The sequence below is a fragment of the Schistocerca serialis genome, chromosome 9, assembly GCF_023864345.2.
Source record: "Schistocerca serialis cubense isolate TAMUIC-IGC-003099 chromosome 9, iqSchSeri2.2, whole genome shotgun sequence".
In the NCBI taxonomy this organism is placed as follows: domain Eukaryota; kingdom Metazoa; phylum Arthropoda; class Insecta; order Orthoptera; family Acrididae; genus Schistocerca; species Schistocerca serialis.
In genome coordinates this window covers 471,583,966-471,606,873 of record NC_064646.1, presented here as the reverse complement: position 1 = coordinate 471,606,873, position 22,908 = coordinate 471,583,966, and positions in this window count along the sequence as shown.

Sequence of the window (22,908 nt, the reverse complement as noted above, 5' to 3'; positions counted from 1 at the left end):
ACGAACAATTTCCACGTGACACATGTTCTTCATACACTGAGGTGACAAAAGTCACGAGACAGCGATACACACATATACTGATGGTGGTAGCATCGCGCCTACAAAGTATAAGATGGCAGTGCATTGGTGGAGCTGTGATTTCTACTCACGTGATTAATGTAAAAAGGTATCCAAAGAGATTACGGCCACATTATGGGAATTAACAGACTTTGAACGCGGAGTGGCAGTTGGAGCTAGACACAAGGGGCATTCCATTCCGGAAATCGTTAGAGAATTCTGTGTTCTGAGATCCACAGTGTCAAGAGTGAACCGAGAATACCATATTCCACGCTCTAAACCTCACCACAGACAGGCAGTGGTCAACAGCCTTCACTTAATGACTGAGAGCAGCAGCGTGTGCGTACAGTTGTCAGTGGTAAAAGGCAAGCAACAGCGCTTGAAGTAACTATATAAATCATTGTGGGACGTACGACGAATGTATTCGGTAGGACAGTATGGCGAAATTTGGCATCAATGGGCTGTGGCAGCATACGACCAATGGCACTCTCTTTGCTGACAGCACCACATCGCCTGCAGCGCCTCACCTGCGTTCGTGACTGTAGCAACTGGACCCTAGACGACTGGAGAAGTGGGCTGGGCACAAGACTACCAGTTCCGTTTGGTAAGTTCGACGGTACGGTCAGAGCGTGGTGCACGCCCTATAAGGCATCAGGATTTCACAGACCTCATGTCAGCTTGATCCATAACGACAGGACAATACTGTTGTGGACTGACAAGACACCCAGTCCACAGTGACGGGTAACCGAAAGGCACGCACTTAAACTCACGCAGGATGGCGTGAGGTCTGAAACATGATACGTAATGAATGCTATAAAGAAAAGTACGTAGCTGCTGGAATACTTAACTTCAATCCATCATTTGTATACATCGTTCTTGATGAGACAAGTGAGACTCTCTCTAGATAAATGAAATATAATGCTAATGGCGCCTTGCTAGGTCGTAGCCATGGACTTAGCTGAAGGCTATTCTAACTATCTCTCGGCAAATGAGAGAAAGGCTTCGTCAGTGTAGTCGCTAGCAAAGTCGTCCGTACAACTGGGGCGAGTGCTAGTAAGTCTCTCGAGACCTGCCGTGTGGTGGCGCTCGATCTGCGATCACTGACAGTGGCAACACGCGGGTCCGACATGTACTAATGGACCGCGGCCGATTTAAAGCTACCACCTAGCAAGTGTGGTGTCTGGCGGTGACACCACAAATACAATATGAGAATCTCAAAAAATAATAATTATATGATATCAACAAAAGGCAATTGCAATTAATCTCACGTACTGAATAATAAAAAAAACAACATGTACCAATATATGGACTGGCATGAACATACAAGTTAAAGTGAAACGCATTTTGGAGCCGAAGTGAGCAGGTGGTTAATGACATCGTAAAAGTCCCATTTAGCAAGAGAACGGCGAGTTACATCACAAATAGGACTAAGGCCAGAACAATAACTATTCCTTTTAACGTAAATACGGCTGGGACCGAGGATAAGTGCCTGCACGTCGTTAACAGGGCTAGACTGCGACCCAGCAAGAAAAATAAAAATGTATTCACCTCTAGCGAGACAGTGATCGGCTGAGGCCATACTTAGCTATGCATGAGCGAGATCCCCATTATATAAAAGCATTTTGGGACCTAAAATTTCTATCTCTCTCTCTCATCTCACAGTGGACCACACAAGTGTGTGGAAATAAGCGAAGGTGTTGAGAGTTTGCTTTCTGGGAAGTGAGGACATTACGCTTGATGTATAGTAGCGACAGATAGCAAAGCGGTAGTTAATTATTCCTGCAGGAATTTTTGCAGGCAAAGAAACTGTGCACATCACTCCAACCCATAGCGAGTATGCAGTAGCCATTATTTCGACTAGTAGTACCTGATATTTGCTGCCTTACAGGGCCAGGGTCATATTTATTTAGAATGTTTGACACCATGGGCTTGAGAAGACAGTTCAGGTGTTTTGTCCATTTGAGCGCTAAGTGGTAAGCTAAGTTTGCACTTATAAGTGTGTAACAACAACAACGCTGTACTATTGTACATATAAATAATATTTTTTTCCATCTGATTTTTCGTTAAACTTGAGTAATTGATGTTCTGATTTCATTTGTTTTTTTGTTTCATGTCATTGTGTTAGGAAAACTGTAAACGAGTTTCAATGTGAATATTAATGTTTATGTCAAATGTCAAGCAATATTGTAATAGAATTGAAATGTAACAAATGTTGAGACAGCTGTAAGATATTTAAAATTGTAACTGTGCGTCTGGTCCATACGTAGGCAATGTGTTAGGATATGTAGAATGCAAAACCTCGGGTGAATACCCTGTCTGTAAGGGAGCGGTAAAAGGTAGATGGCAGGCGAGCGCGGGAAAATGCGCACGGCACTGCACGGCACAACGGGCTCAGCAGTAGTAGTTGGAGTTTGGCATTGGTCTGAGCAACACCTTCTGGAGCGAGGAGGCTCTCCTGGAAGACGTAGTTTCATTGAGCCTCGGGTATGCCGTTCCAGCGCCCATACAGCACGGCAAAATTCCATAGGCATTAAATGGAAAAGTATTGCGACCCTGTGAAGAAATAAAGTGCCGATACGTCAAGAGCCATAGCTTTGGTTGTACGTGTGCTTTGTGCCTCGTCATCTCGCCGCCTGCCAACCGCCGCATCGATACAAACAGGTTGAAACTTTTAGTACTGGATTCGTATGGACCAGTGTTACTTTTGTTCCATACTGTTCAATAACAACTTAAATTTTACCAGAACTTTCCTATCATTTAATTATCCTCACAACTAACCTAGACAGGGTCCTTTCCAAATGTTGTGCAATCCGAGTGTCCCGAGATGAAAAATTAAAGTTTGTGTTAATAATAATTACCTGCAGACCTAGCTATGTTAGAATGGTGTTTAAAGAACTGTTTTGTTAATGAACCAGTAAATGAATAACGAAGGTCTGACAAAGTTGGAAGATAACTTTAATATTGATATAGTAATGAAGTTTAATTATTTTGAGACAGATATAAAGGTATTTAAATGAGCAGTAAATGCGATAAAAAGAGTAGTAACTCATATACTGGAAATCTTGAGCGCATAATAATTTCAGTAATCAAATTTTTTAATACCGTGATCACAACAGTTTCAGGTTCTCCCCCCCCCCTTTTTTTTTATTCATTTGAATTCTGAAGTGCTCTAAATTGATTTGACCAACAAAAGTTAAAGTCAATGTGTTTTATATTTATCAAAATTGACATTCTGTGTGTGGCTCGAAAGTGCTATTTCTAGGGTAACCTATGCCCGATTTTAATCAGATCAATAGACAGTACGAAGTTTTGTAGTATACATTATAGTGTTGTGTTATGTATTTATGGTTTTTCCATATCAGTACAGAACGTGAAACTATCAGTTCAATAGATTTTCTGGTTCTAAAATTCTACTATATTACGCAGTGTTACTACTTGTTGCTTTGCACGAATATCTGCCAACTTGTACAGGGAAGAAACTCAGTTAATGCCTAATTAGGCTGGCGACCGTATTATTAACAAATTGGTAGCATCTTCTGTGTTGTTTTCTTGTCCGTCCTGACGTGTAGTTGCATTTCGGACTTACTTGACGTATCATTGTTATTACAGAGTGGGTGTAAGTCTGATTTGCCTCCATTCAGGTACACGCGGTCAATATCTATACAAAAATCCTGTCTCGTAAGGTAAACCCCAATCACTTACCATAGTACAGGCTTTAATGAGTATTGTGTGCCCCAAGCGCACGTTACAAGTGCACTCGCTGTGTAGCTACAAAGGTCGGACGTTTGACAACCCCACGAAGCCATGGACCCAAGTTGTGAACGAGGCACTGTAAATGTGGGGATGGCTCCATAATGGTGTGGGCTGTGTTTACATGGAATCGACTGGACTGGGTCGTCCGCTCCAGGTGCTACTTCAAGGCCATTTGCAGCCATTCATGGACTTCATGTTGCCAAATAATGACGGAATTTTTATGGCTGACATTGCGCCCGGTCACTGGACCGCAGTCGTTCGTGATTGGTTTGAAGAACATCCTGGGCAATTCGAGCGAATGATTTGGCCACCTAGATTGCCTGACATGAATCCCAGCGGACATTTATGGGAAATAACGGAGAGGTCAGTTCGTGTACAAATTCTGCACTGGTAATACTTTCGCAAGTATGGAAGGCTATAGGGGCAGCTTGGCTCCATATTTCTTCTGGGGACTTCCAACGACCTATTTAGTCCATGCCATGTCGAGATGGTGCACTGCAGGGAGCAAAAGGAGGTCCGATTCGATATTAGGAGATATCACATGACTTTTGTCATATAAGTTTATACTCTGTCTCGTTTTCATTTGAACGCTCCTTATTACATTGTCACTATCGCACTAAACGACTATACCCGCTACGCTGCATATTTCATATGTTGTGGTTTTATGATACTTCCTATAGTTAGGACGCTACTTGACTTTTTTTGCTCTGGTTATTTCTTTGATATGAGGCTATTTCTGTATTCTAGTGAAATACTATGGACTTTGATCGTGTATATGGATCGTCCTGATATAACTTGTTAATACGATCGTTTCCAGACCCACTGTCATCAGTTGTAGTTTTACTGTCGAACTGCAACTCCCCTGGGTGGCTGTACACTAGGGGAACCCCAACCCTGCGAAGGTTATCCTTATTTCCTGTTGATATTGTTTTTGTATACGGACACAGGAAATATATCACTTTCCTACACGTACATCTAAAGTAAGTACCTTGCTGGTAAAATTACAGGAACTGTGCGATATATAAAGGGTACTTGCACTACTTGTTCCCATACACTAAGTAAATTTTTATATGTAGAAAGAGACTACGGAAAATTCCGTTGCGAATATTTAGATGCAGCTGCAGTTTCCTCGAATGATATGAAGACGACAAATTTTCGTAAAAGAAAGCTAACAAAAACTTTAAATTCCCCTTTTGTTAGACTGTGCTTATTGTGTAGATGGTTCAACGGAAAACGTGCTAAATTTTTTGCTGAAGGTTTTGTCTTCCACTCCTTCTTGAAGAAAACTGCGAATCTAATTCGAGATTCACTAAGCAGAACGGTTATTTTTTAATTTGTTCATTGTTAACGAGACACGGGAAACGTTATAAAATCTACCATGAGGAACGACCTACTCTGTGCCTTGAAAGGGGAGTACCTTCAACATTTCGCAGAGCTTCCAGTTAATAAAATTAAGTTTCCAATTTCCTTACTTTCCAAATGTTCTCCGAAGCCTGAACGTTGCTTTAATGTTACACTTGTGCGCGCTGAAGCAGCGGGGAGTGAATTATCGGCAAGGCGGCTGGGGAATTTAAACGTGAACCAAAGGACTTAGCGTGCCATGTATTATTCTCTTTTACAGCGTGATCAAACGGCCCCGAAAAGCAGCTTACATGGTGAGTGTGTCATTTTCGTAGATTCTGTACCATTGGTGAAAGCACATACTATATGATGCACTGTTATTTTTTATTTTCTTCCTGTGCTAGCGACTGTCAGCGTTTATCATCTAGTCGGAAAGGCAAAAAGTACAAACATGGCTAAAAAGACGCAACTGCTTCTTCTCTTTAAAACGTCGCCTCCATAGTGGACAACGCAAATTAACCTTGCACATTGCACTCTGCATGAAGCTAGCTGGTTCAGCCCTCGTGACGCAAAAATATTTCATCGATCTAGCGCATCTGTTTGTATAATAAAATAGGACTCCAAGGTCTTTACAGTTTTATGCAGTTGTAAGGTAACGAGATGGCGGCATGTAGCTGGGACATAAACTCCAGGTGTGTCTCCACTCCGGTAGGAACCATTTCCAGCCGACACATGGGCAGCGCACTCGAGGAGTGTTCTCCAGAAAACGTGGATAATACATCGCACCCGCTACCGTTCCAGAGCAGGGAGATTTTCTAACGGAAATCGTAACTTTGGGACTGGACTATGGTGCGAAATCGCGAATCCTAAAGCCGCAAATCATCTGGTTTTATAAATAACAAAGGGTACGATTTGGACACCTATTAAAACGAGAAATACGTCCGGGTTAAAAGAAGTAAAATTACATTGTTTTGCAGCAAATGGAAGAGGTGTGGCTTGTGGTGGGGGATTTGGCGATCGCGTATTCGATCAGTTCGATACCGACAGTTGAATGCAATACGGACGGCATGCCCCAGGGGCTTCTCAGTAATATGTTCGATGGAAGTAAACATGCATGAGAAGCTTATTTAGTTATCGGGGTAACATGTTAGTGTGAATGACGATGATACTCGTAGCAGGAAACTTTCTTTAGTGTTCTGTGCTCTTAAAGTAATAAAAATGCATTTTTGCTCACTCGTAGGAAGTAATCTATTGTGCCTCATGGTACAAATATCGTAATAGTACGTCAGTAGATGTGCAGCTTCATTGTTCGGGCTCTGAAATGAAGTTCAGCTGAACTTTGTTTCCATCTTTTGTAGGTGATGAAGTCCAGTGGCGACCCTATTATTCAACAGATAATTTGTTCCTCTTATGTTCCAGAACCATGTGTTGCCTTGTAACAGGGACTTAGTTAAACATTACTATTCAGGAGTTGTTTGTGGGACCAAGTGTAAACGAAAGAGAGACGATAAAATAATAAAGGAATGACATATTATAGAAGACAATACTTGTCACAACCACCCGAGAAAACCGAAAACCCTTCACAATATGTGAAGCGAATAATGGAAAAATAAGGTTGCCATAGAGTAGTAAAAACGTTAGAGCCGGAGCAGTTGACTAGACTGGAGTCGTCAACTTTAAAGACTGTAAAAGGAATTCTGCTGGTATGTGCAGAGGGTAGGTGCAAAGAATACAATTAAGGCTTTTATGAGGGACGTGGACTTGTTTGATGACGTGCCTGAGGAAGCAATGGGTGTCGATATGGATGACCTAAGAGATCCTATAATAGAATCAAAGTTTAACAGACCTTTGGAAGACACACGATAACATAAGGCGGAATACATAGATAACAATCCTTGGGAAATCCTGAGATCTTTACAGAAAGCGTCCATCAAACAACTATTTAGTCGGTTTGTAAACTTTATGAGACTGAACACATACCATAGGACTTTCGAAATAATAACATCCTATTATGGCATCCTAAAGATACCTAGAGCAGAAAAGTGAACTGTTGACAATAGCTTAAGAGACCATGCGTTCAATTTCCTGGTAAAAATAATATACAGAAGAGTGGAATAGACAGTTCAGGATCTGTTAAATGACAATTAGTTTGGCTGTCGGATAGGTAATGGCATCAGAGAGGCAATTCTGATACTACGCTTAACAATGGAAGCGGCTTTTAAGAAATATCAATACACCTTCACAGGATCTGTTTACCTGGGAAAAGCGTTCGATGACTTAAAATGGCCCAATATGTTTGTAATTCTCGTATAAATAGATACCCATATAAGCTACGCGGAAAGAATGGGATATCTATACTGCCACATAAAGACAGGTCTTTGTTCAGGGTTGTCACTAGAAATCTCTAATACTTCTTGCCCTTCAAATTTTCACACGATACTGCAATGAACGGTCGGACGGACGCAGGCTAGGTAGCTTTTTAAATATATATGGTATTTAAATATATGCCATATATATTTATATACCATTTACCGGCAAGAACAGTGACTCAATTCAACCAATACTTGAGAAATGTCGACTTAAAGAATTAATCCTATACAACTTTTACTGAAATAATGTGAACTTCCTTTAAATTTTAGGACTTCACACGTATTTTTCTGTGACAAACTAAAAACTGCCGTTCTCTTACCAGGGTGCATATGTGTTGTATGAAGGGGTAACATGAGTTGCGACTTACTTACAATCAGGATCCAGAACCATCAAGGTAATATTTACTTTATTATAAATCCAGTCACGGGCCACGAAAGTTTATCAATTAATTTCGGTCAACATGAACGTCTTCCTGTTTTAAAAGTAATTAACATACAAAGGTAACTCGATGTACAATGTCTCTAAGTTACATACAATACAGAGTCAGAAATAGTTATTAGCAATCATGACAACATTTCCATACTTGAGCAAATCTAGTGTAACCACATAATTCGTCTTTGTGTATATAGATGATACAATCATATTAATCAGCCATATAAGCTTCGTCATAAAATCGCTCGATGTCGCTGATGCCCACCGGTTCACGTAACTTCAACGAAATATTCCTTCTATTTTACTGTGCACGTGTTTCCTGCATACTGCTCAACATGTGCATCGAAGTTGCAATGAACGACATGAAAGAAAGGTTCAGAAGCGGTATTATAATTTTAGTGTTTAAGGACATCAAAGATAAGATTCACCGGTGACATTGTTATTTTCAGTGAAAGGGTGGAAGATTTGTATGATCTACAGGATGACATAAACATTCGAAAGAGCACAGAGTATGGACAGAGAAAAGCAAAGAATGACGCAAGCATAGAGGAATAGTAGCAATGAGATCGGTGGTAGAGCCCGAAGTAGACGAAATGAAGGAGTTCTGCTAACTTAGAAGTAAAATAACACACAACGGACGACGACAGGACGACGAAACAATTTGACTAGCACGTGCAAATATAGAATTCTTCGTTAAAATAAATCTAGTAGTGTCAAATATAGTCCTTAATTTGGGGAGGAAGGTTCTGAGGACGGACGTTTCGAGCACAGAAATGAACGGAAGTCGGAAAAATTGGAGCCAAGGAATTTGAGATGTGATGGTATCGAAATATATTGGAAACTGCGTGGACTGATAAGAAATAAAGACCTTCCCCGCAAAATCGGTGAGCAGAGGAACGTGTGGAAGACTCTGCCAAGAAGAAGTGATGATGTGTGTTAAGCCATCAGGGAATAACTTCCGTGGTACTACAAGGATTCGTAGCAGGTACAGTGTGTAGGATCTACGAGATTGGTGACGTACCATCAGACTTTCGGAAAAATATCATCCACACAATTTCGAAAATAGCATGGTGCGAAATCTGTCGAACAATCAGCTTAACCTCTCATGCATCAAAGCACCTGGTAAGGATAACACACATAAGAATGAAAATGGAGGATATATTAGACGATGATCAGTTTGGCTTTAGGAAAGGTACCAGAGACGCAGTTCTGCTTTGCGTTTCATAATGGAGGCAAGACTGAAAAAAATTAAGACACGTTCATCGGAACTGTCGATCTAGAAAAAGCGTTCGACGATTTGGAATTTTGCAAGATGTTCGAAATTCTGAACAGAACAGCAGTGAGCTACAGGGAAAGGCGGGTATTAGAAAAATTTGTAGAAGAACGGAGGAGGAAAATTAAGATTGAAAGACTAAACACGAAGTGCTCGACTTAAAGTAGGTGTAAAACAGGGATGCGGTCTTTTGTCCCTACTGTTCAATCTATACATCGAAGAAGCAATGACCAAAATAAAAGACAGACAGAAGAGTGTGATTAAAATTTATTGTGAAAGGATGTAAATGGTAAGATTCGCTGATGACATTGCTAACGGCAATAGTATCTACTAAAAGCACTAAAAACAAACAATATCACATGAAGCATTAACGAGACTTTTAACCTGCCGCCCTACTTTAGCTTTCCCCTAACTGACAACAATCAGAGAGTTACGTGAGTCGATTGTCTCAATTTAAGTGAAACCACTAAAACCTGGAGAGTAGACGACGAAGATTCATGTAGCTGAGGTGCCCGCAGAGATTAGTTCCATTTCGTTGGTTCAGTCGACTGAAAAAAAGTCTGAATGAAAAAACAATCGACTAGCAAATCGGTTGTTTAAAGCAATCTCCTGTTCAATGAATAGTGCCACCGCGGCTGCGGCTGGAAGCCCGATGCTGCGAGAGGACTGTCCACATCTCCGCCACGGGTTTGGAGCGCGCTGAATGCGGCTCTGGACGGGTCCACGTAATGGCCGGGCGCCACGCGCGGCCGCAATTATCCAGCGTCCCCCCCCCCCCCCCCCCATGCCGTCCTGACAAGAGCCGGCGCGCCTCGCTGGACATTCAATCAGGCTGTGGCGCGCTGCGTCGCCCACGCGTCACTCGCAGCCGACGTGGCCGCGTTCCCCGTGGGCTGCCGGAGAAACTCACGTGGCACAGCTGGAAGAGCTTCCAGGACGGGAAGGAACGAGGGCAATGTCTCGCGTAGCGCCGGAGACGACGGCGTTATGATCGGACCGCCTGGTGGGACCGGATAAAGACGCGCAGCAGAAGCGGCTGTGGCGCCTTGAAAGGGAACTGGTCGAGAATGTAACGGAAATGTAATAGTCATTACATTTTAAGGGCTGACGTAGGACAAAATTGCGAAAAAAATCGACTTTTTTATTGCGTAATTAATTCGATTGATTCTTTAAAAACAACATCGCGAAGTTTCATAACCGTATTCTAGCCAGAACTATGTTTAAAAAATGTCTGTTTGGGCATCTGCACCTGCCACGCCCCCTATTTATATGCTGTGACCCACACCTTCTCTACGCTAAAATTTTTTTGTGCTTTATTTTTTCGCTCACACAATCGAAACTTACTGCAGATGAGTCTCGAAGGCTGCGACAACCATTAAAGTTGCTTCTTCCTTTGTTAAGAATGTGGTTGTTTTGAATAGTACGTGCTACAAATTTATTTCAGGTTTTAGTTTTGCAATATATCAGCCTGTTTTGCTCGAAATGGGTCATAAAAGTCAACACATATTCAAAAAAGTGAGGAAATTTGTGAAAAGGTACAGGAAATTCACGTAACAGTGTTACAGCCGCTGCTCTTACGTGGGAAGAACAATTTTCGACAAAGTCACTGAGTTCATCGAAGAAGAAATTTAGTGAAGGAATTGATGATATTGCATACAGTGCCAAAGAAGAGTTTTCCAGTGGATTTAAGCACCTAGCCAAAGCTGAACTGCTGAAAAATGTCTACACTGGAAAACACAGAACACAAGAGGTACGATCACCTTATACGGTTGCGTTGTCCAAAAGCAGTACTTGTGTCTTGTAATATTATTGGGATTTCCTTAGTATGATAGCTGTGAGTACCCTTGGAAAGGCATTCACCTATCTGTATATTAAATGATCAACTTATGAGATGAGACCTATTCTTTGAAAGACATTTGTTTTATATAATTTACGTAACTGTAAAGATGCGCATCTAGCGCGGACGCTAATACATCGATTGCGCAGTCAAAGAAACATTTTAACAGAAGCTGAACTGACGAAGATGACAGTAAAAAACTTTTGTAGATCTTCAGATTTTAATGTACTTCTGCTTGTAATGTGAAAACGTAATGAAGGTCGACTTTAAGCTATAAAAGTGAGCGGACTTGCCAGCGTGCAGACAACATTATTAGTTAATAAAATTCAAGTAATTTATGTTCGAAACCGTAAATCGGCAAGTTATTGTTATGAAAGTGTTGAACAGTGCAAGAATTGTCTCGAGGGAAGGAGAAAAGTAATGACTGTAATTTGTGACAAAAACGTAAACCAAGGAGACAGCACAGGGCAGCCTGAAATCTGATCGCACCTACAGTTAGAAAAGTACTTATGTGAGTTATACTGTTTATAAATAAGCCCTAATTTGCTAGTGAGAATTGTTTGAACATATTTAGTGTTTACCAGATTTCTTATTCTATTCTTTTCCTTTATACTTTTTTAACCTCCATGCCATATTATTTTTATAAATGTCAAACAGCCTTTACTACAGCAGAGAATACTGCGGCATCCTGGTCGTGTACAGAAGGCCGCCCCTTGTCTTCTATACAACTCATAGCTGCCCCATTTATTAGTGATTTCATTTGCAAATGCAATTTTATTTTACTTTTCATTGTTAAAGGTCCCTTAGGTAATCATAAAATTCATACTGATTACGTAAAGAAATCCGGGTTGTTCTTTTCCAAATAATAGAAGTCTTTGCGTAATCAAAAACTAGCCTCCTTCTGACAACGATCAGGAGCCGACCAGAAGACGGACGTCTTCGACCGCTTTCGTGTCTCCTGTGGCAAAGCTGTGCCAATCTGGGAACACGACATTCTAGTATGAAACACAATATATATATCAGATTAAAACTGAAAAAAAAATTCAAATATATTTAACCTAAAATTTTTTTTACCGTACTAGAGTCTTCAGTTGTTGTGAAAATAGCTGTATGTTTAAAATGGTTCAAATGGCTCTGAGCACTATGGGACTTAACTTCTGAGGTCATCAATCCCATAGAACTTAGAACTACTTAAACCTAACTAACCTAAGGACACCACACACATCTATGCCCGAGGCAGGATTCGAACCTGCGACCGTAGCGGTCGCGCTGTTCCAGACCGTAGAGCCTACAACCGCTCGGGCCATCCATTGCGTCTCAATATATGTAATAATTGCGTTGTGCTGAATAATTATCTGCAGCGATGGTAGATATGCGTCCGTTTAGGACGGCTTCCAGAATAAAAAATGTGCCGTCTTCTCGGCTAGACAACTGAACTGAATAATTATTCTAACGTTTCAGCGGTGACACGCTACAAACGATGCAATCGCTTGGGGGATTTGCAGTTCCGAGAGCTGTGTACTGAGCAGCGGGCTCACAGCATTCGCCGGTACAGACGTGTAGCAGACAGGAAGCAAAGTACAGCGAGTTTAGTTACACCGAATGGATAATGGAAGTATATACACTGTAAGCTCGCCAATCAGAAGCTTGTATTACGATGACACAGTAATGAGAATAGTTCCCTCCTCCTGATCTCACATGGAAAGTTACGTTTCACGTTGCGGTGAGACGTGGGAATGCAGTGAATTATTTCTGAGAAAATGACTAGCTAGTTATGAATCGCTTTGCTTTAGAGTAGATAACTGCAGAGGTCTCTTAAATTCGTATGCGCTACTTATCAGGATTTCTCTCTCACGTTTCTGACTAAGTCACTCGGATGAAGAGCGAAAACGATGTGCGAGGTCGTGCTGAAGAGTAATGCTACCGAATTTTTTATATGAAAATTCTTAAAGCTTTGAAATAAAGCAAACAGTTTTATCATTCTACATATTTATTCCTCGTGTCTACATACACTACTGCCCATTAAAATTGCCACACCTAGAAGAAATGCAGATGATAAATGGGTATTCATTGGACAAATATATTATACTAGAACTGACATGTGATTACATTTTCACGCAATTTGGGTGCATACATCCTGAGAAATCAGTACCCAGACCAGCCACCTCCAGCCGTAATAACGGCCTTGATACGCCTGGGCATTGAGTCAAACAGAGCTTGGATGGCGTGTACAGGTACAGCTGCCCATGCAGATTCAACACGATACCACAGTTCATCAGGAGTAGTAACTGGCGTATTGTGACGAGCCAGTTGCTCGGCCACCAGACGTTTTCGATTGGTGAGAGATCTGGAGATTGTGCTGGACAGGGCAGCAGTCGAACATTTTCTGTATCCAGAAAGGCCCGTACAGGACCTGCAACATGCGGTCGTGCATGATTCTGCTGAAATGTAGGGTTTCGCAGGGATAGAATGAAGGGTAGAGCCACGGGTCGTAACACATCTGAAATGTAACGTCCACTGTTCAAAGTGCTGTCAGTGCGAACAAAAGGTGACCGAGACGTGTAACCAATGGCACCCCATAACATCACGCCGGGTGATACGCCAGTATGGCGATGACGACTACACGCTTCCAATGTGCGTTCACTGCGATGTCGCCGAACACGGATGCGACCATCATGATGCTGTAAACAGAACCTGGATTCATCCGAAAAACTGACGTTTTGCCATTCGTGCACCCAGGTTCGTCGTTGTGTACACCATCGCAGGCGCTCCTGTCTGTGATGCAGCGTCCAGGATAACCGCAGCCATGGTCTCCGAACTGATAGTCCATGCTGCTCCAAACGTCGTCGAACTGTCCGCGCAGATGGTTGTTGTCTTGGAAACGTCCCCATCTGTTGACTCAGGGATCGAGACGTGGCTGCACCATCCGTTACAGCCATGCGGATAATATGCCTGTCATCTCGACTGTTAGTGATACGAGGCCGTTGGGATCCAGCACGGCGTTCCGTATTACCCTCCTGAACCCACCGGTTCCATATTCTGCTAACAGTCATTGGATCTCGACCAACTAGAGCAGAAATGTCACGATACGATAAACCGCAATCGCGATAGGCTACAATCCGACCTTTATCAAAGTCGGAAACGTGATGGTACGCATTTCTCCTCCTTACACGAGGCATCACAACAACGTTTCACCAGGCAACGCCAGTCAACTGCTGTTTGTGTATGAGAAATCGGTTGGAAACCTCCCTCATGTCAGCACGTTGTAGGTGTCGCCACCGGCGCCAACCTTGTGTGAATACTCTGAAAAGGTAATGATTTGTATATCACAACATCTTTTTCCTGTCGGTTAAATTCCACCACGTCTGTAGCACGTCATCATCGTGGTGTAACAATTTAAATGGCCAGTAGTGTGTGTATTTTTCGACATAGACGCCCTGCCTGCAAACGAACACTTTTCTCCCAACGAGGGACCACTTTGTTGGTACCATCACTGTAGACTGTTCAATTTTCAATTTTGTTGACGAAGGCATGATCTCGCCTCTGCTTGCATCGCTTCACCACTATCAAAGTGAAGTTATCGAAGACGTTTTTTACGTTTTGGAAGCAGATGAAAATCAGGTGTGGTTAAGTCGGGATTGTATGGAGGATGGTCGGTGACAGCAAACCCCGAGGCGTCGGACTGCTGCAGATGTCGCAGCGTTCGTGTGTGTGGTGTGGCATTGTCGTGCTGAAGGAGACGGCGCTCAATGTGTGGACGATCTCTTCTAATTCGTGCTTTCAGTTTTCTTACGGTCTCGCAGTACCTTGCAGAGATTACGGTAGTGCCTTTAGGCACGAATTCCAAATGAAATCACGCTTTAAACACACTAGAACACTGTCGTATGACTGTGCCTGCTGATGACACGGTCTTGAAATCTTTTAGTGTCGGTGATCTTTTGTGGATAACCCACCACTGAGGGCAACTGTGCGACGGTGGCCTTTACACGCTGTCGTGATTCGCCACACTTACCTGAGAGCTGTGTCTGTTCCATCAGAAGATTTTTTCTGTTGAGCTCGTCAAATGGACTCCGATGAGTCTCACGGGCTCGCGTACGCGGTCTTCCACTCTGACCTGTGTCACGTACGTTGAGGTTAGCAAAACTGTTTCATGACGAACAGGACCAACTCAGCGTCGCACATTACTGACGTCGATGCAATCATCGCCGTACACAGCTTTCATTTTTATACGGTTTGCAATTAGACGCACGTTTTCTGCGGCTAAAAATTGAATTACAGCTTGCTGTTCCTAAAGCATCGATATGATTGCGTTACACACCGCCGTGTTACACGCTACAATTCGGAGCCCTGAAGCATCAGAGGGCTGCAACTTGCGTCAGTGAAGCGGGAAAATCGACCGAGTGATATGCATGAAACGTGATACCTCAAACTATTTTGAGAAAAAAACAAAAAATTCGGAGGCATTACTCACGCTCTAGTGTTAGTTCAGTACGCCGGAAAGCCAACCACATCACATGAACTAATGTACAATTATTCCCGTTTTGCGAGACAATCCACATTTTTATCACTCGATACAAATTTTTGACGTGCGTAATGTCGATATGGTGTTCAGTGAGAAGACAAGTTTTACGTGTCTTTCCACACCAATCTGTCCTGTGCCATCTTCTGTATCTCATCTACTGCGACCTACACTCACCTGAACCTGCTGACTAACACAATGTCCGGACCCCCTCTACAACTTTTTCCCTTACCTCTCCCACAACTCACTTCGTTACCAAACTGAATTTCTTGAGGGCTCAGCATGTGTGCAGTCAACCAGTACCCAATTTCACTCAGATTGTGCCGCACATTTTTTTTGATAGTTCTATTTAGTATTAGTTACTAGATGTATTTAACCAATGTTCAACATTCTTCTGTAGCGCCACATTCCACAAGGTTCTGTTCTCTTGTTGTCTGAACCGTTGATCGTCCAGGTTTTATACAGGTAAAAGGAACAGTAAAAGGTTTATATACCAAGATGGCCCCCTTCTGATTCATTTCCTGCAGCACGGGACAACAGTGAATGCCCAGCGTTACTTGCAAACCTTGGCCACCCTTCGCAAACGATTCACCTCGGACGACAACGTTCAGCTGCACGTGCGGAACTGGTTAACATCACAGCCCCAGAAATTTTATGAGACAACCATTCACCGCCTTGTGTCACAGTGGGACAAGTGTCTGAACAGCCAGGGTCACTACTTCTAACATACAGGTACTGGTTTCTGTAATTATGACTCCGGCTCGTTCCTTTTTGAACGCCCTTTACACTATGTCCCGATTCTGACATATGCATCCGAAACCTGGGTTATGAAAGGAAGAGAGAAAAGCAAAGTACAAGCTAGTGAGATGAAATTCTTGAGGAAGAGTATTGGAGTGACAAAGATAGATTAAGAAATGAAAGTACCAGAGAGTTAATGAAGGTGGAAGCATTACAGGAGCAGGTAGAGAAATCAAGGCTGAGATGGTGTGGGCATGTTAAGCGAATGGAGGAGAAGAGGATCCCCAGGAGGACACACGAGATGAAACTGGAAGTAGAGAGACCAAGAGGAAGACCGAGAGACAGACGGCTGAAAGGAGTGGAGGAATGCGTCCAGAAGAAAGGAGAAGACTGGATCAAGGTGAAGACGGAGATATGGTGGCAAGACAGAAGACGATGGAGAGGCCTATGTTCCAAACAGACCCCGCCAGAGGCTGGAAACTGTCCAAAACGATGATGATGAAAAGCATGCATTCCAGGTAAATACATTCAGAAAAGACTTACTAACACTTAAATTTATAAACTTTGTAAAGAAATCTTTTTCAGAAATTCTTTTCTTGTATTCTTCGGCTATATATTGTATTGTCTGTTCTAGGGCCACCATATGTTACTTTGCTGCAACAATAACAAAGCTCATCTACTACTTTTAGCGTCTCATTCCCCACACTAACTCCCTCGTCACCGCCTAATTTAGTTCGACTACATTCCATTACCTCGTTTTACATATGCTGATGTTTGCGCTTTTCAAGACACCGTACATTCCGTTGAATTACTGTCTCATCGGCAAATCTCAAAGTTTTTATTTCTTCTTGCTGAACTTAAATTCCCTTTAGAAATTTCTCCTTGGTTTCTTTTAACGCTTCCTCAGTGTACAAATGTGAATGTCATCGGGGAGAGACCACAACTCTGTTTGACTTGCTGCTCAGGTACTGTTTCTCTTGAGTGAAAAACGTGAGCAGAAAATACTGACGAGAAAATATTTTTGGTCAATTTGACAGAATAATAAGCGAAAATAATGCAGATAAAAAAAGAGGAACGGCGAATCAGTTAAGTTCTGTACGAATTATTCAGCGTACCAGGCATTCTTCGGATGCTTCTCAGATTAATCATAATGAGTATTTATTGATGTTGCTTGTGAACTACCAGATTAAAAATTGCAGTAGTGGATATGAATTGCTCTTCGCTCCGCAGAGGTAACGATGTCACGCTACCAAAGTGTGTTTCGTTGCACACAGCGTCCCTTTGATGACAGCTGCAGAGCTCTCAATACTAACGAGACTCGTATTCAAAACACTAATCGGTGCTACGCTCGTATGTTCAGCCAGCGCGTGACATATGTTTCACCAAAACTGTCAGAAGCCAGTTCTGCGTAATGCAGCTCCCGCCACATCATCACTATGCAAATGAAGCAGCCAACATTGCTTTGTGGTAAGAACTGGGTTACAGCAACAACTGTCCATCAATGAGACTGAGAAGAAAGAGTAGTGGATGAGAATTCAGTAATTTACTTTTGTCGGTTCCCATACGACCATCTGAGCCAAAGGCATTCAGTCATAGCAGGAGCCACAAAATGATAACAAAGAAATCAAACTACTGGAATAAGACACGTTCGGCAGTGCATACCTATGGAACTAAGTAACATATCCATTTAAAGCCATATTAACTTTCAATACAACGCGACTCTTTCAAAAATATAGAAAGTTTTCTCAGACACCGGTAAGAACGAACTAAGTTTTGTTGATTTACTTAAACTATTTAATAAAGCATCATATGTCGACGTATAAACCTCATCTTCGGACAACAAGGTAACACAAAAAATATGTAAAAGCAGTGTACCGATATATTAAAATTGTTCTTTAAAGTCTAAGAATGTGGCGTGGCCATGTTACGGAGAAAGAGAAAGATAGCCTGATGCTATGGCATATTTACTTCGTTTGCTAGTCTGCTATTCTCATTCACTCTGTTCATATGAAGTGGCTATCTTCTTGTGGTTTATTCAGTCACCTCTAGGCTCCTTGGATCTTGTTAATCACTGTTTATAATATTGCAAAGGGACACTTAAAACACGCTATTCCAATCAACTCAGATGTCCACAAAGAAAGTGTCGGTCAAAGCAAAGCTTCTTTCGATTTGACTATCGATGTGTCGATCGCATATAGACGAAACAAGACGCACTGTGCAGTAGATAAAGATGTTAAACTACTGCACACTTTAGAGTAAGAGATGGAAATTGGACATCATGATGAAAATGGAATTATTCATCAGTAGCAAAAAGTGAAAAAAAGAAACGAGATTCTAAACGGAATTACATATTCCAAGCACTCACATTTCAATACCAACTTCAACTAAGTGCTGCAAAAATGTAAAATACGTGAAGATTGTGAATATATACGAGTCTGTGTTTCAATAGTATGTCTTTAAAGTAATTTTCATATGTAGTTATTGATGTCAAATTGTGACAATCTCTTTCATATATTTCGTCGACCAACATCGCAGGTGCGTCAGCAAGGTTTGCGAGAGATACTGGAAGTGACACATATTTTCAACTTCTCCTGCTGAGTAGCTGCTCATTCTAGTAACCTAAGTGGGTGAAAGTGTGCGCAACCGTGAAAAGTTTATTTTTGGTGAGACCATCTAACGTGGTACATTATTGAATGCGGAATATTTGTAAATAATCGTTACACATTAATAAACCTTGGATAGAATTTTTACAACTGTTCAGTTTCGCCATACAGTATCTTATTCGGCTTGAGTAATATTCAGAAGAAACGTTGCTGGATTCGAAGTAAGATCGGTTACCATCGATGGTGTAGCAGTGGGTGACGAGCTCTGCGCAGAAGTAGACAGTGTGTTTGAAGAAATGTAAGAAGCCCATGACGATAAGCAAAACCCGACGTGTCTGAGACTTCGTTCAGCTGCTCATTCAGAAGTAACAGGAATTTATATTTCAGATCTCTTATACACATGTCACCCAGTTTCCTGAAATCAGCCAGCATAGACTGAAAAAACATTGTTACCATCATCAGCTGATGATTCCCGCTGCCATTTCATTTCAGCAAGTTCTTCACTTTCTGCTTTGGCAGCATACGAAAAAGAGAAACTTGGGGCAGCTCCTCACACCACACAGCACGCTCTAGCAGGTGGCAAAAGCCCCGTCGTGGATAACGAACACACCTCACGTATTTTATTTCGATACGGTAGCTGTATTGTGTACATACTGCAATTTATGACCTAAAAAAGACTAACGTAAACTGGATAGCGACTACACTCGTCACTGCAAATTTTTCAAAATATGTGCGGTGGTTTATTGTTTGCAAAGTATCAATAACTATGGGTAATAGCAAAAAGAATATCCATGTTCAGTATCAAGGTCTGATATGGGACTATAAGATGTAAAAAATAATTTTTTCTTAGTGATTAGTTTCCTCCGAAACTAATGCGAAAGCTTGCGTAGCGCAGAACAAAAGTTGGTCGAAAAACCATGGTTTTTAATTTTAATGGCTTTCCGGGAAACTAAGTACGGAGGTAGAAGCAGCTTTTCTTCGTTTATATAAAAAAATCTTTTTCATGCACATCTCATGTGTCGAAATTTGTATCATACGATTCAGTTGTCTGGAGCAACCAGCATTCCCTGTGACACCAGGTGGTACGAGTGGGGTTTCTGCCTGTGTGGTGACAGTGTGAACCAGTCAGTTTGCTTGAACTGCTTTTCTGTGTCCTCCACCACTGCAGGTTGCTTCTGTGCCGTATCGTGATCCACATCGCGTATTGTATTGCACACTGTAACGCCTCAGTGCAAGTCTTTGCTGTGTCTAATGTTAATCGAGTATATGCTCTAGTTATTTTATTGATGAGTTCATTCTGTTTTCGACAAAATCCCATTGAGGTGTAAGCGGAGTGAAGGAAAAGTTAGAATACTGAGACACGTAAACAACACTGTGCTGTAAATTAAAAACGTAATAGTAAAATTTCTTTACTGTATTTCCAATGAAGTTTTTACTCTGACAGTGTACATTTCAGAATCCCTGACTCATCATGAAGGTTTCATTTTCGACGTGACGAATACCACAGCCACGTCAACACACTAGAGATGCTTATCTGCGAATCTTCCTCACTTATTTTGTATATGACACCCTGTCCCTTTACCACTGCAAAGGTGTAAGTAAGTGAAAAAAAGTATATTCATATAAACAATTATTTTCCACACATGTCTTCCAGTGTCAGAGTAAATCTTATTAAACCTTTGTTTCCATGAATGGTTTATTTGTTTATCTTTTCGTTGTTGATAAATGGAGGTAGGGTGGTTACCAGAGCTGAAGCAAGTGGCGCTGCGAAGTTTTTCTACCAACGAATACAATGTAATACAGAACGGGAACATTGTGTGGGACTCAAGATTCGTCTCTAATTAGGATGAATTCAAAAGCGAAAAATGATTAACCCTAGGAATATCAAGGCATTTTGCATAACTTGCGTTACTATGTGGTGGATACTTTGTGCACATACTTTAAAAAAATTGAAAAAATTAATTGTTGTTGAAATATATTAACAACAATTTTTTAAAGAGGTACTGATTGTGTTCAGGATCCAGAATATGAAATTACGTTTAACACACTCTCAGCAATGTGAACACATGTTCAATAACATGTGCTACTTACTGACTTTACTGTTGTTGAATTTTACTCTCACCATAGTTCTTAAACAGACGTTGACGTGTAAGTAATGCCCTGAGCCTGGAAATATGAATACGTCCTTTATCAGGGAAAGTGACATCTACTACTGAAACTTAAATTTTTGGAATAAGTTTAACTGAAAAGTTCAAAACAAATTTGGAAACTGGTAGAAGAATTTATTAAAAAAGTAAATAATTTCTTAAAATTTTATTATATTTAGAAACTGACTATATCACAATACTGTCAAAAAGTGGGCATAATGTACGCCACCCAGTACCCCCCCCCCCCCCCTCCCCCAATTGATAGTGCCAGGATTAAAACTTTTCGAAAGCATTTCTTACAGAAAATTCAGCGAAATCGTTACGGATGCCAATATGTAACCATTCTGCTATGATGCGATATTTTACAGAAATATGCGCAACATCTCTACAGGATAACAATATGAAAGTGATGAAGTCTTTTTCACACAGAAATAACACTTTAGATTTCACTCTAACCAAGCAGAGATATGTCTCTGGTGGGAACCCTAGCAGATAAATTCAAACAGTAATCTTGTTTTTATGGTATTAAAATATCTGTTGTGCTCTGTTTTAGAGAACACGTTTAGCAAGAGGTTTGCTACCCTTCAGCGTTCTATAATGCTTAACGCGTGTACACAAGTTAAATCAGCCTTACCCAGGTGGTTAAGACTGACAACTGCTAGGTGACAGTTCAAAGTTCATACTACTCATTATGGAATCAGTTATATAAATACATTACGCAACTATCATTTGAAAGAGATCTAAAGTCATGTACTATACTTGACAAGTATTTCTTTGAATCAGAGTACTACTCCGGCTTGGAGACACTTCCAAGAAATTACTCTAAGTTTAACTGCGATTTGATGAACTGGTGGACAAGCCGCGACCGTCAGACCCTGGCTGCAGACTTGTCTGCTGTCGCTCGTCGTAACGAGAAGGCTGGACATATACTCCGGAAGTAAAGCCGGCCCTCTTCTCTTCAGGTAGTGTAGCCCACATAAACATCAGGCGGGCGGAATCATATCGAGCAGTGCTCTATTTTTGCTCACGTGACAGGCGATACAAGGTAGAACTCAAAGGCGGTGTCGTCTGTAGGAGAGAATTACGGCTTTAGCCGTTCGTCGTTTCAGCGCATAACGCCTGCAGAGCAGGCAACCCAAATGACGCTGTGGTACCGTGTGAAGCCGCTGTGTACGGTGCGAAAGTGCAATACCATCAAAACGCACGTGGCAAGACCACAGAATCTGTCCAGACCAGCCCTCACCACAAAGGGAGAATGAGTAACAAAATTAAAATTCCTGGCAGGTTAAGATTGTGTGCCGGATCGAGACTCGAACTCAGAACCTTTGCCTTTCGCGGTCCATCGCTCTACCGTGAAAGGCAAAGGTCCCGAAATCCAGTCTCGGTCCAGTACATAGTTTCAATCTGCCAGGAAGTTTCATATCAGCGCGCGCTCCGCTGCAGAGTGAAAATCTCGTTCCGGAATTAATAAAATTAACCCTTTTAACTCTCATCACTGATTCTAATTCCAAATAAAATTCCGATTAAACTCATACCCAGAGGCAGGAAAAAATCGATTTATTCTATGGCCAAGGTCGGTGTTACTTTTTGCCAAATTCGATATTATTTTTTGTAAATTTCGGTGCCATTTTTTATTACATTTCGTGTAATAGTTTTGAAAAATTTGGCGTTTTTTAATCAGATTCGGTAATCTTTTTTTTCAAATTCGGTGCTGTTTTTCTGCCGAATTCGGCGTTTTTGCCAAATTAGGTATTGTTTCTTGAGAAATTTGGTATTGCTTTTTGGCCAAATTGGGCGTTTTTTCCCGAATTCAGTATTTTTTTTTGTTGCCAAATTCG